This window comes from Quercus robur, chromosome 5 (assembly GCF_932294415.1).
Source record: "Quercus robur chromosome 5, dhQueRobu3.1, whole genome shotgun sequence".
NCBI classification, from domain to species: Eukaryota; Viridiplantae; Streptophyta; class Magnoliopsida; order Fagales; family Fagaceae; genus Quercus; species Quercus robur.
The window spans coordinates 62,473,255-62,486,860 of record NC_065538.1 but is presented as its reverse complement, the minus strand read 5'-3'; positions in this window follow the sequence as shown (position 1 = coordinate 62,486,860).

Below are 13,606 nucleotides of genomic sequence, written 5' to 3'. Positions count from 1 at the left end.
CAGGTAATACCTTTGACTTGCGCCGTGGTGATGAGGGCAGTCTGGCTTATCTTGCCTGCATTAGCCCTTCCTGGCTTCCTGTGCCTTCTTCAAGTGGCCCAAAATATACTCATTATTCAGCACACCGGGTGCTCCGACAGTTTGGTTTTGATCAGGACATTCCGCCAGTTTTTAAGGATGTGGTGCCATCCCTTCCTTCCTTGGATCCTTTCTTGAGGCTGCAGGCCTTTTCTTATTGGTCGCGGAGGAGCTCCCAGTTTGTAGTGCCTAACTCCCAGAGAGGAGTCTTTGCTTCCAGTGGCTATACCAGTTATTGGAGAAGAGTACAAAAATCTTTTGTTGACTATGTTGGCACTGGTACAATTCGGGAAGCCCCGAATTCTAGCATTGTTTCTGCTCCGACAGCCAATAGACGTTTATCCCTTCCTACTGCTGGGATTGTTTCTGCTGCTGCAAGCAGTAAAACTGGGTTTGCAGAGTGGCATGCCTCCAGGGGAGGCTGGGTGGCTTATGGACAGGATTTTCCTGAGGCCTGGCTGGGTGATAGTCTCATCATTGGTGCTTCCTCTGGGGTGCCCATCAAAAAAGGTGCAACAGAAACAATTAGTGCTGCTACTGCTAAAGGTAAGGATGTCAAGTTGAAGAAAATGAAAGCTGCTGATGTTGGTGAAAGTACAGGGGGTGTGGAGATAGGCTCTGAGGCGAAAAGAAGGAAAACGGGGAAATCTCAAGCACACTTGGCATCACAGGAAGGCAAGGATGTCAGGGAACCTTTAGTTTCAAGGACCCAGAAGAAGACCAAGGTAGAGTCTTCTTTTCCCCAGGTTCCTGTGACTGCTTCAGTCCATGGTTCTTTAGGATCCTCTGGTTTGGTATCCCAGCCTCCTTTAGGACCCTCTGGGCGTACTCGTAGTAAGCAAAAGACTTCCAGAGAATCTGTAGAGAGAGAGAGAAGGGCAAGACTTCTTTCCTTCTTCTTTTTTTTTTTTTTTGTTGCACTCACTTTCTATTTTGCTGACGAGTGGTGATTTCCTTTGCAGTCCAAGCGCAAGTCTGATTACAAGAAGGGTAAGAGCCAATCTTCTGGAGACAACGTGGTACGTGTGTTCCCCCTTCTTCTGTTCTTTCCCTTTTGTTCTGACATTGTGTTGTTAGCATTCCCTGCTGTTGTGTTGTTTTTTTTTTTTACTTAGTATTGCCTTCTCCGCTTCTTCTTCCTTTAGGTGGAGGTATCCCCTCCTGTGACTGGCAAGGCTTTGGGGGAGGAAACTGTCACAGCTCTTTCTGTCGTTTTTCCTGTTATGGGGGAGGAGCCCTCTACTGATAATCCCGCTGAGGAAACCGAGCAGCCGATGCAAGGTTCCCAGGATTCTCAGGATCCCAAAGCTTCTAGGATCCCATCATCTCAAAGTCCCCATCTTGAACGCACTCCTAGTCCTATCAAGACTGTGTTTCCTCAATCCTTGTCAGATAAAGGTGCTTTGGGAGACACTCCTCTATCCAAACAAACAGGTAAACCTTGTTTCCTTGAAATAGCCTTATATTTTTTTCTTCCTTTTCCAGTTTTTCTTGAATTCCCTTTTTTTTTTCCTTAGGTCAAACCAGTGAGAAATCTGCTCCCAGTGTTGCCTCTTCTTTAGAATCAGAGAGCTCAAAAGGTGAGTGCAAGCTGCTCCCATCGTGTTTCTTTTTTCTTTCACCCCCTTCTTTTTTTTTTTTTTATATATGGCGAAGCCCCCTGCATCTATCCCTTCCTTTAGCCACTTTGCCATTGGTCCTTCACCTTTTCTTCAACTTGCTTTATGTTCCTTCCCAGAATTTTCGGTGAAATCAGGAGATCAGGAAGAGGAGGTTTTGCCTCAAGAAACTGGAACCGGTTTGTTCTTCTAAATCTGTTCTTCCTTTTCTTTTTCTTCTTTCTTCCTTCTTTTTTTTTTTGAATGCTGATACAGGCTTTGCAGGTTCTGAGCCTGTCATTCCTGAAGGAATTGTGAGACCTGTTGAAGTTGCTGATCTTCATCCAGAGCAAAAGGCTGCAAGTCCTCCGGTCTCTGCAAGTGGTGACACGGCGATGGGGGATGCCTCGAAGATGGCTGCCTCAGATCTTGATTCAAAGCTTTCCTCTTTCCTGGCTCGCTTTGATCTTTTGGAATTCAACAATCTTCCTGCTAGCCACTTTCATGTTTTTGGGTCTTCTTATGGCAGCTTCCTGCGCTTCTCTGTTCCTGTGGAAGGCTTGCCGCTGCTAGAGAGCCTGCTCAAGAGTCACGGGGATTTTACCAGCGGCTTCAGGGGAGGCGTTTTTCTAGGCAATATTTTGATGGAGTTGCTGTGTGCTGTGTTGATTTCCCTAAGGAATTCCTCCGTAGATTCGTTGTCTGAGGAAAAGCTTCTGGAGTGGAGAGGGGTGGTGCAGGACCTTCTGGAGGCCAAGTTTAACTTGTCTTTTCTGCTGGATCACTTGCGTCTGCTGGCTCATATGCTGTTTCAAAGGCAATCATTCAAGAGTATAGACACTGAGATAGCTGTTGCTGAGAAAGCTTTGGCTCATGCTCACAAAGTTTTACAAGATTTGAAAGTCAAGCGGCAGAGGATCCTCTCTACTTTGGTTGTTCCTGCTATTTCTCCAGATGTCTCTTTGTTGGCCGGCCTCATTCCTTAGCTTTTTTTTTTCATTTGCATGAACAATTTGGGGTTGTATAAGTTTTTTTTTTTGAACATTGCTCTGCTCTTTGCTTTCTCTTTTGTGTTTCAAAACTGCTCCTTATTTCTTAGTATGTGAATCTGCCCTTTTCCTTGGACATATACATTGTCTTTACTTTCTCGTGACTCTTTTCTTTTCTGAGTCCTGAACTATGGTTCCCACAGGCTTCACTGTGAGCTCTGGTCCAAGTACCTGGTGATTTATTGTGCAAGTACTGAACTGGGTACACTAGTATCCTTCTCTATGTATGTTTTTTTTTTTGAGATACGGTCCCAGTTCATGAACTTTGACAGGTTCCCCCTTTGCCAAGTGCTAGGCTAGGTATCCTAGATATTTTTCTTTTATTCTGTGATCCTAGACCTATGCACTTGGGACTGTTTGTGGGATATCTGAAATTATTTGTGAGGTGGATCCTGGGCCATATGTAAAAAGGGTATTACATATTCTTCCCTTTTTTTTTTTACTCAGGTATCTTTCCTTAAATTTATCCACATTTGGTCTTTGCAGTAAAGAAAAACTTAAACGTTGAAGAAACAGGAATTCCATTAAAACATGATCATTTTTTTTTTAGGAACAAAGAAAAAGTCTTTTGGTGCAGCATTGACCACAAAGTGTCAATCTATCACATGTTCCTGAACAAAATTATCTTAGACCAGAATTCTTGATAAAGGCTGAAAAATAAAAAAAAAAAAGACTAAAATAAAAGGAACTTAACAGATAGTGAAGCTGGTGAAAGGACCCTGAGGTACTGGGGATCCCCTTGTCCTTATGCATAATATTGCTTCAGCCATTTCCCGTTTATGAGTTCTGTCAGGACTGTTCCATCTTCTTTGGTAAGGTAATAATATCCACTTTCATGAGCTGCATTGATGATGTAGGGTCCTTCCCATTTTGGGGTGAACTTGGAAGGCCCTGGCAGGTTCCTCCTCACGTGCTCCGCCATCCTTAGCACTAATTGCCCTTTGGTGAACACTCTTGGGCGTACTGCTTGTGCATATGCTCTGGTCATTCTTTGCTGGTATCTTTGGCTCCTTTTCTTGGCCAGTTCTCTTTCTTCTTCTACTCCTTCCAGATCTACTAATCTCTTTTCATTGCTTGCGTCTTCACTTTCTCCCTGATTTTCCTCGAGAACTACCCTTGGTGTAGGAATGATTAACTCCACAGGGCTGATGGCCTCTGTTCCATAAACCAGGGAGAATGGGGAGAATCCTGTGGCTGTCTTTACAGAGCTCCTACATGCTCAAAGCACATCTGCCAGATGGTCACTCCATTTTCCTCCATACTCATGCTTCATTTTCTTAAGGATTTTTAATATTACCCTATTAGTAGCTTCAGCTTGGCCGTTTCCTTGTGGGTAGTATGGGGTAGATCTCCCATGCTTGATGTGGTATGCTTCAGTTAATCCCTTCACATCTTTGTTTATGAATGGGGTTCCATTGTCGCTGATCAATCTTTTGGGGATCCCGAATCTTGTAATGATGTGGTCTCGAATGAAATTTGCTACAGCTGCTCCAGTTGCTTTTTTCAAAGGGATGGCCTCTACCCATTTTGTAAAGTACTCCGTGGCTGCCAGGATCCATATATAACCATTGGATGGAGGATTTATGGGCCCTATGAGATCGAGCCCCCAAGTATGAAAAGGCCATGGCGTCGTCATATCCTGTAGGACATTTGGGTGAGTGTGGATTGCATCTCCTAGGACTTGACAAGCATGACATGTTTTGACCAGCTCCTCAGAGTCTCTTTTCATCGTTGGCCAGTAATACCCCAACAACAGTAACTGCTTATACAGCCTTCTCTTCCCTGGGTGACTTCCACAATCTCCAGAGTGCACCTCTCTGACTACTTCTCTAGCTTCCTTTGGTCCCAGGCACCTGAGGGGATCCCCATGGTATCCCTTTTTGAACAAAATGTCGTTCTGCAAGAAATACCTGCACGCTAGTTTTTTGAGCTTGTGGGCCAGTTCCTTGTCAGTTGGTAGGATCCCCTGAGCTAGGTATCCTATGAAAGGAACCCGCCAATCTTCTGCAATAAACACCGCGTAGCTTTCTTCTTTATCGATTGCCAAGCGACATTCCTTGCATTTCCCCTGTATGATTGCTGCTTCCTTGTCCATATCTGGCCAATAATACCCCATGCGTTGCATCCTTCTGTATAGGCTGACTTTTTCTGCAACTCCACATGCTTGGGCGTGTAATTCTTCTAGTTTTAACTTTCCTTCCTTCTCGATGATACATCTGGACAGTATTCCTCCTGGCAATCTTCTATACAATTCTCCTTCTATCTGAGTGTAATCCATTAGTTCTTTGATGTTCCCTCTAGGGCTCGCCTCTTTCATCCTTTCTTTGACTTCGTCCCTCCAGTCCCATTGTTTGGATTCCCCGGGGTACATCCCTTGGAGGATCCTTACAATAGAATGTTCCTGCCTTCCTATTTTTATCAGCGTATCCCTCCCATTAAATGGTATTTGGGATCCCAGGGTGGCGAGAGCATCTGCAAACCTGTTTTCACTTCTTTGAGTGTATTCTATGCTGAAGGTTTGAAATTCCATCTCCAGCCTTTGTGGCCAAGTCCTGTAGGCTGCTAAACTTTGCTCCCGTAGTGCAAAGTCACCTTTCACTTGGGAGACTACAAGATTAGAATCTCCCAGCACTCTCATATGTTTCACTCCTATGCTGAGTGCTATAGCCAACCCAGTTAAGTATGCCTCATACTCAGCTGCATTATTAGAGCATGAGAAACCAAGTTTGAAAGACAGGGGCATGATATCCCCATTTTCGCAGCTCAGTACAATTCCTACCCCATTTGAAGTTGCTGTAGCTGACCCGTCAAACCTCATGGTCCATTTCTTTCTTGGGATCTCCATTACTGCTACCTCACCAGGGATTTCTTCGCTCAGTGGGCCTTCTTCCTTTCCTGGGAATTGAGCTAGCAAATCTGCTATGGCCTGGCTCTTGACAGCCTTGGGGGTTCTTATACCTATATCATATTGTGAGAGCAACACTAGCCATTGTGCTATTCTTCCCGTGAGAAGGGGCTGGTGCAGGAGTGCTTTTATGGGGTGGGACTTGGTTACCAAGAGGATTTGGTGAGCTGAGAAGTACCTCTTCAACCTTTGGGATGCATAAACGATTACTAGGCAGGCTTTCTCTATTCTGGGGTACCTGGTCTCGGTATCCTTGAGTGTTCTGCTTACATAATATATGGGCTGCTCATTTCCTTGGTCATCTTCTTGTGCCAGTAAAGCTCCTATTGCCTGAGAGTTTGATGCTAAGTATAGCAACAGAGGTCGCCCACGTACTGGTGCCTGAAGGGTGGGCAGATGGTTCATAATGCCCTGAATTCTTTGAAAAGCTTCCTGCTGCTTTGTTCTCTAGGTAAATTCATTTCCCTTTTTTAATAGTTTGGATAGGCCTGCTGTAGCTGAGGCTAAACCAGGCACAAACCTCCTGATATAGGAGACCCTTCCCAGGAAGCTTTTGAGTTCCCTAACAGTAGTTGGTCTTCTCATCGTGGCAATAGCTGTGGCCTTGGCTGGGTCCACGCTTATGCCTTTGTGATGTACCAGGAACCCAAGGAACTTTCCAGCAGACACTCCAAAGGCGCACTTCATGGGGTTCATACGTAACTTGTATTTCCTGCATCTTTCAAAGACTTGCTCAAGTACTTGGAAATGTCCTGTTCTGGTTTTTGACTTGACCACGATATCGTCTACATAATCTTCCATCTCCTCATGCATCATGTCATGGAAAATGGCTGTCATGGTCCGTTGATACGTAGCCCCCGCATTTTTGAGGCCAAAGGGCATTACAGTGTAGTAAAAGTTCCCAATCGGAGTTCTGAATGCCGTCTTCTCTGCATCTTTGGCTGCCATGCGAATTTGATTGTATCCACTGTACCCATCCATAAACGAGAACATTGAGTTTCCTGCAGCTGAATCTACAAGGAGGTCGATATTGGGCAAGGGGAACTCATCTTTAGGACATGCCTTGTTCAAGTTGCGAAAGTCTACACAGCAGCGGATTTGACCATTTTTCTTCTTCACAGGTACAATGTTGGAAAGCCATTTTGGGTGTTGGATGGGTTTGATAAAACCAGCCGTTAGTAATTTCTTGACCTCTTGGACTATTTGAGCTTCTACCTCAGTGTGGAAGACCCTGGCTGGTTGGACTACTGGCCTTACCCCTGGTTCCACATTAAGAGAATGGACTACCAACTCCGGGTCTAGACCAGGCATCTCATCATAGGTCCATGCAAACACATCTCTGTATTTTTGAAGTAAGTTCACCAGTTGTTCTCTTTCTTGGGCCACCAATTGACTGCTAATGAAAACAGGTCTTCGGGATCCTGGTTCTGTTCCCAGGTCTACTTCCTTTAGTTCTTCCTCAGGCTGAATCTGGGCCTCCTTAACTGGTTCTTCTGGGATTTCTTCTTGAGCCATCATGCAGCTTGGTGGTCCGGGACCTTCCTGCACAATGCATTCGGGTCCCGCGCACCTTCACAAACGATAAATTAACCTTCCCCCAGGTTCCCGCACCACCACACATTCTCGGGATCCTGAAGAGCTGGGCTCCCTCTTTTGTATTTTCCTTTCTAAAAGGTTTCTCAGGTCACGGGTGCCCCTTCCTCCTTCTTCTTCTTCTAGGATAGGTGCCCCCGGGGTCCCCGGGGTGGGGTTCTCATCATCTGGCTCTAACTCATCATAAAACATCGTTTCTGCAAAGTTCACTTCTCCCTGGCTGAAAGGATTATGATTGGCAGGGATCCTTATGGGCCTCCCATTCAGTCTCCCTTTAATGCATTGATGGAACGTGGATGGAATGAGGCGATGTTTATGAAGCCACGGGCGTCCCAGCAGCACGTGATAAGAAACTTCTGCATTAATCACATGAAACCTTGTCAAAGCTACTATTGGCCCTACCCTTAAGGCTAGCTGCACGTATCCCTCTGTTGATTCCACCAATCCTCCAAATCCTGTTATCTCCATGGGGGTCCCCAGGATCCTTCTGTCAACTAAGCCAACAGCTTCCAGGGTACTTAAGGCAATGAGGTTGAGTGATGCCCCCGTATCCACCAGTGCTCTTCTGACTTGAACACCGTTTATGGTGGCCATGAGATAAAGGGGTCTACGGTGGTCTGGGTGCTCAATTTCCATGTCTTCATCAGTGAAGGTTATTGCATTGGTTGTCTCCAGGAAAGCTCGACTAGCATGTGACTCAGCTGTAAAGCATTCCATCCCTGAATCTGCTGCTATGCTCATGAGAGATTCTGTGGCCACCCTTCTTGCTTCTGGTCCGAATCCTAATTGATTGAATAGTGACTTGAACTTAGGATTCTTCTGGAGGGTTCTGACTGTGCTCGGGTGGAAGGATCCTTCAGATTCTCCTGCTTCTGCCGGGTTCCCGTGTATTACTACTGCTACCACCCCTTTCCCTTTGTGGTTAGGCAAGGGGTTCCTCTGCACTTCTGGCTCCTTCTGAGTGAGTTCCAGGGTTCCTTCCCTCAACTTTTTGTGGAAGAGCCTGCGAAGGGTCCAGCAGTCCTTAGTGGAGTGCTTCACATAATTATGGATTCTGCAAAATAAAGGATTCTTCCTTTCTTCCTCGGTTGGTGGCCTGGACACAGTGAATGGCCTGACAACCCCATCTCCAATCCATTTGTCTAGGACATGGCTTAACTCCTCAGCTGTGCATGGGATCACTGGTGGTTCCTCAAACACCTTCCCATCTGGTCTCTTTCTTTTCTCTCCCGCTGATGCTGTCATAGCTTAGGACGCGGGCAGCCTTTTTGTTCTCATGGTTTGCGCTGTCCTTCTGGTTCTCTGTAGCAGGTCAGCAAACTGTGTGATACATAAATTTTCAAGGTTGAGTCTGTAATCAAAAAGCATGTTGGCTATACAGGTTTCCACGAGCTCCTTTTCTTCATGGTCTCCATAGCAGTCTAGAGACACATCTTCGAATCTTTTAATAAACTGAACAGGATCTTCTCCAGGTCTCTGCCTCACCATCTGCAGGTTCTGGAAAGTGATTTTGTCTTCACCAGGGTAATATTTGGCGCAGAATTTTTCCATCATCTCATCCCAGGTCTTGATGGACCCGGGTCTCAGCGTGGTGTACCAGGTGTATGCCCTATTTATCAGAGATTTGGCAAATTCCCTTAGACATAATTCTTTGTCTCCTGCATAGGGGCCCATAGTGTGGACAAACCTGCTCACATGTTCCACAGCACTTCCATTCCTCCCATCGAAAGGATGGAATTTTGGGGGTTCGTATCCCTTAGGATATGGTTTGCCAAGAAGTTCTGGAGGGAACGGAGGATCCCGAGAGAATTGCTTGGGGATCCCTGAGAGTTTTTCCCTTTCTTGCTCCAAGAGGGCATTGACGTCTGCCAGTGTCAAATACTGAGGGTTGGCTCTTCCTCCCACTGCTGACCCTCCTTCTGGCTGGGTCCCATCTTGGTGGCCAGTAGGGGGAATGTTGTCTCTGACTTCCTGTGTCCTGCCTTCTTTGAGAAGACGAACTTCTTGCTCCAGATCCTTTAACATTGCTGTCATCCTGGCCATTAGGTCTGGTTCCTGTCTTGCGTGTCTTTGTTCCGACACAACCTCCTGTTCCACCAAGGGTATCCCACCTCCTTGCCTGGAGACTTCCTCGTTTTCTCCTACAGGCTCAGAGGCCGTAGGTGGCACATTAGTTCCTTTGCTGTTTCTTTGTCTTGGAGGCATTCTCTGTGAAGGGATTGTTTCTTCCTTCTTCTTTGCCCAGTCCCCAGCGGAGTCGCCAAAATGTGAGAGTGTCTTTTTTCTTTCAGGATACTCAGGCCCAAGGATCCCGAGCCTGAATGAGAAAGAAAGGGTTTGGTGGACTGGGCCCTGACTCACCGCAGCTAAATGGCTGTTTAAGAATCAAGTGAAAGCAGAGAAATACTCCTGACAGCATACAAAAAAATGACAAACAAGGATATCGAGGAGTGCCAAAAAATTAACAACGTAAGCTCAGAAAGAAAGAAAAAAAGCAGGATTAGCAAGACGATAAAAAAAAAAGTACTGTAGGGATCCTGGGAATTATGAAACAGTATTTCATTAAGGCATTATCTGTTTGATTACAGAAAGCTCACTAGGACGTGATACAAGGTCCAATCGAGCTCAAAAATTGCAGCCTTGAATGGCTATTTCAGCCTTCAAAACTTGCGAAGTTTGATTCTCGTTGAATCCGAGTATGTACCATAGTTGCTTTTACAGGATATCGGGAAGCAGTATTTGTTTTTCCCTTAGTAATTTTCTTTCTGCACAGATTTTCTGATAGTTTTTTCCTAAAGAATCTCTTCTTTCTTATGTTTTTCTCTTTTCTTCTCGCTGCCTTCTTCACAACCCATCCCCTCCTTTTATAATGGAGTTTTCTGGGCGTCCCGGGGAACCATTGGTTCCCCTGTTTTGCTTTCCTGCGAACAGAGCACGTCTTGTCCCTGTTGTCTTGGTAAGTCCTTTTCCGCTTCTTCTTATTCTTTCCTTCTCTTGGTTCTGATTCTTTTGAAAGCTTCTTGTTGGCTATCTTCTTTGGGAGTGCTGAGGTATGCCCTTCTCGGCATCCCCACTTCTGGTGCCTTCAGCTTTTCCTTTTCTTTCCTATTTGGGCGGAATTCCATCCTGTCTTTTTTTAAAGATCGTTTGTTGTCATCCTTCTTCCCTGTCTTGGTTCCCCGAGGACTCTTCTGTCTGTGCCGTGAGAAGTCGCTCGCGTTTTTTGTTTTTTCTTGTTTTTCTCTTTCTTTTTTCTTTCTCTGTCTTCTTTCTATCGAGCTGTCTCGATCTTCCTTCTTCTTTGTGCCTGAAAGGATCCTTGCTTCTTATATTTTGCCGTGATCTTTTTTGGATGCTTTTCTTTTCTGGGCTTCGGGATCCTCTGGACCTTTCGTATAATTCCTTTGAACTTGGCTTGTTTTTTCCTTCTGGGCTTAACTCATTCTTTTTGGGCTTAGCTTATTCTTTCTTGGGCTTATTTTACTATGATTTTTTTTAGACCTCAACAAAATACATCTAAAAAAATTAAACAAATTTCAAATGAATTTTCACCCTTTTTATAAGGTTAACAAATAGTAATAAAGCATAAAAAAAGTGTAAAAAAATTGTGTTTAGTAATCTTTCATATAAAAAATTTTATTTAAAATAAAATCATTTTAAACATAAATAAATATATTGTATATTCACATGTAAAAAGCATAGTTCTTGAACCTCTAATTAAATTATCAAATAATAATAGATTGAGGGGGTAATATAAAAAATTGGAAAACTATAATCTAAACTGTAAATAAATAAAATATTGAATCCGAGAATGACACTACAAAGGAGCATAGCCTATTGGTTATTGTATCAACATTAGACGTACTGGACCCATGTTCCATCCTTCGCCTACACCTATTTTGATAATTTTTATATTTAAATGTCAGAACATGATTGAACCGTAACTCCCACTTAAAAAACCAAATTTCTACCTAATTCAATGTTACTTGAGTTGGACCAGCCAGTTTGGTTCGAGTCTAACAACCTTGTATCTATATCATCAATCAATTGTTTCAATTCAAGTTTTAATATCATGATAAGATTTTCAAAATATGAATTTAGTAACAAGTTATTAGGTGGTTTAATATTACTTAGATTTAAACTAGGATTAAATTTAACCCAATTGGAAGCTACACCTATTTGATAAATTTTATATTTGAAATGTCTAAACATGATTGAACCATAACTCCCGCTTAAAAAATCAGAGTTCTACCCAGTTCAAGGTTACTCAGATTGAACTAGCCAGTCCAGTCTGGGTCTGACAACCTTGTAGCTATGTTATCAATCAATTGTTTAAATTCAAGTTTTAACATCGTGATAAGATTTTTAAAATATGAATTTAGTATCAAGTTATTAGGTGGTCTAATATTACTTAGAGTTCCACTAGGATTAAATTGAACCCAACTAGAAGTAGCAACCGATGAGCATGGGGAGAGTATTTTCAACTGAGTAAGGTTGTCAAAATCGAGATCCTACGTAGGATCATGGAGGGATGGTGGAATCGTGGATCGTAGGAACGAATCGTGAATCGTAAGATCCTACCTTTTTTTAGAAAAAAAAATGGTAATGAATTTATATGTTAAATAATAATATAAATTATGAGTTCATCCAAAAAAGACAAAATTTTCATCAATATATTATAATTTGTATACCATGCATCGCTTTGTCTATACTAACAAGACATAAAACTTCATTTTTAACACAAATTATCCTAAAAAGTTAAATAAATGTTTAGTTAACAAAATCATTAATAAGGTGGAAAATTGGTGTATGCTAAAGAATCAATATATTATTAAAGAAAATAATTTTTTTGGTAAATATAAATTTGACATAATATTCATAAGAATTAAGATAAGAAGAACTACAAATTGTTTTTTATTTTTCAAAACAAAATACTTATAGAAGGACAAGTATTATATTTACTACTCTTACTTTGTTTTTAACTTTAGCTTATTTTTGTAGGAGAGGAGTCGTCCAAAAATAAAGTTAAAAACAAATGGTATTCTATCAAGGAAGAATGCAAAAACGTGGTACCATAGTAGAAAATTCATATCCCATTAATACTGGCACAGACCCACTACCCATCCTACCCCACCTTCTTAGGCCTGTTCAAGGATATACCGGCACCGACAAAACCAGTCTGACCGCATCGCCCCGCCTCGCTCAGGGCTCCGCCGAAGGTTTCCGGCACAGTGGTCGGCGATAGATCTTCAATGCCAACGTCGGACCGATGCAGCCATCAACGTCAAGATTTGCACATTAACTAAGACCAAACCAACCCAAGCATGTTTTATATACATGTAATTAATATGTATAAGAAGAGGCCTAACGTTCATCCATGAACAGGGTCATTCTTATCCAAAAAAAAATTTTGAATTCTTATCCATGTATTCCAAATTCCCCAAGCTGTAGTTGCCCATTTTTCTAGCTCCAGGGCGCTGAGTATATTATATATTATATATTGTATAAGATATAATATATATATATATATATATTATAATGTTAACGTGTGTCAAGAGGATTGGGGAAATTGGAGTAGTCTCAAATCTCAATCGAGTCTTGTCTCTTAAGTCTTGGTCTTGCTGCTTGAGTTTTCCCAACTTATAAAAAAAATTAAATTAAATTTATAAAAAAAAAAAAAAAAAACCGAGTATTTGGTTAATGGTTACCGTTTGAGTCACTGTGTGAGTTTGTAAGATATTTTCTTTTTGCTTTTTTGATCTCAACCACACACGTCTTGTCTGAGATTGAGCTGTCTCCTACTCTCTTTTTCTCCTCTTTAGAGTTCAGACTTCCCACTTCAGCTCTCAGAGACTCAAACAATCAGACTCACTCAGCAACCTTCATTTTTTTTCTCAATCTCAGACTCCCACCTAACCATTTTTCTCTTCTTTTTTGACTCTCGGCCATATAATGTAGTTCTGTCTTTGGTAACCCTAACACCTAATTTTTTTAGTTTTATTTTGAAGTCACCAAATGTTTTTTGTTGATTCTATTTTTTTTTTTTTTGGATTATTTTCTTGTAATTTCAAGGGTAAATTTGAGAGATTCAGCTTCAGCCTAGTAAAGACTAAATCTCAAAGGCTTAAAGAGTTCATGGTTTTCTCATACTATTTATACTTGTTTTGAGTTCACTAATGTTTGATTTTTTGATTTGCTGTTTGATTTTGTTTTAAGGGTTGTTTTGAGTTCACTAATGTTGGATATTATTATGCTAGAAATATTAATGTTGATGTTGCTGCCATGCTAGAATTCTCTTGTTACTTATGGTTGAGACTTTTTTTTTTTTTTTTTGGACTTGATACTTTATAATTGTGTATTTGATTTGAAATATTGTAAGTCTT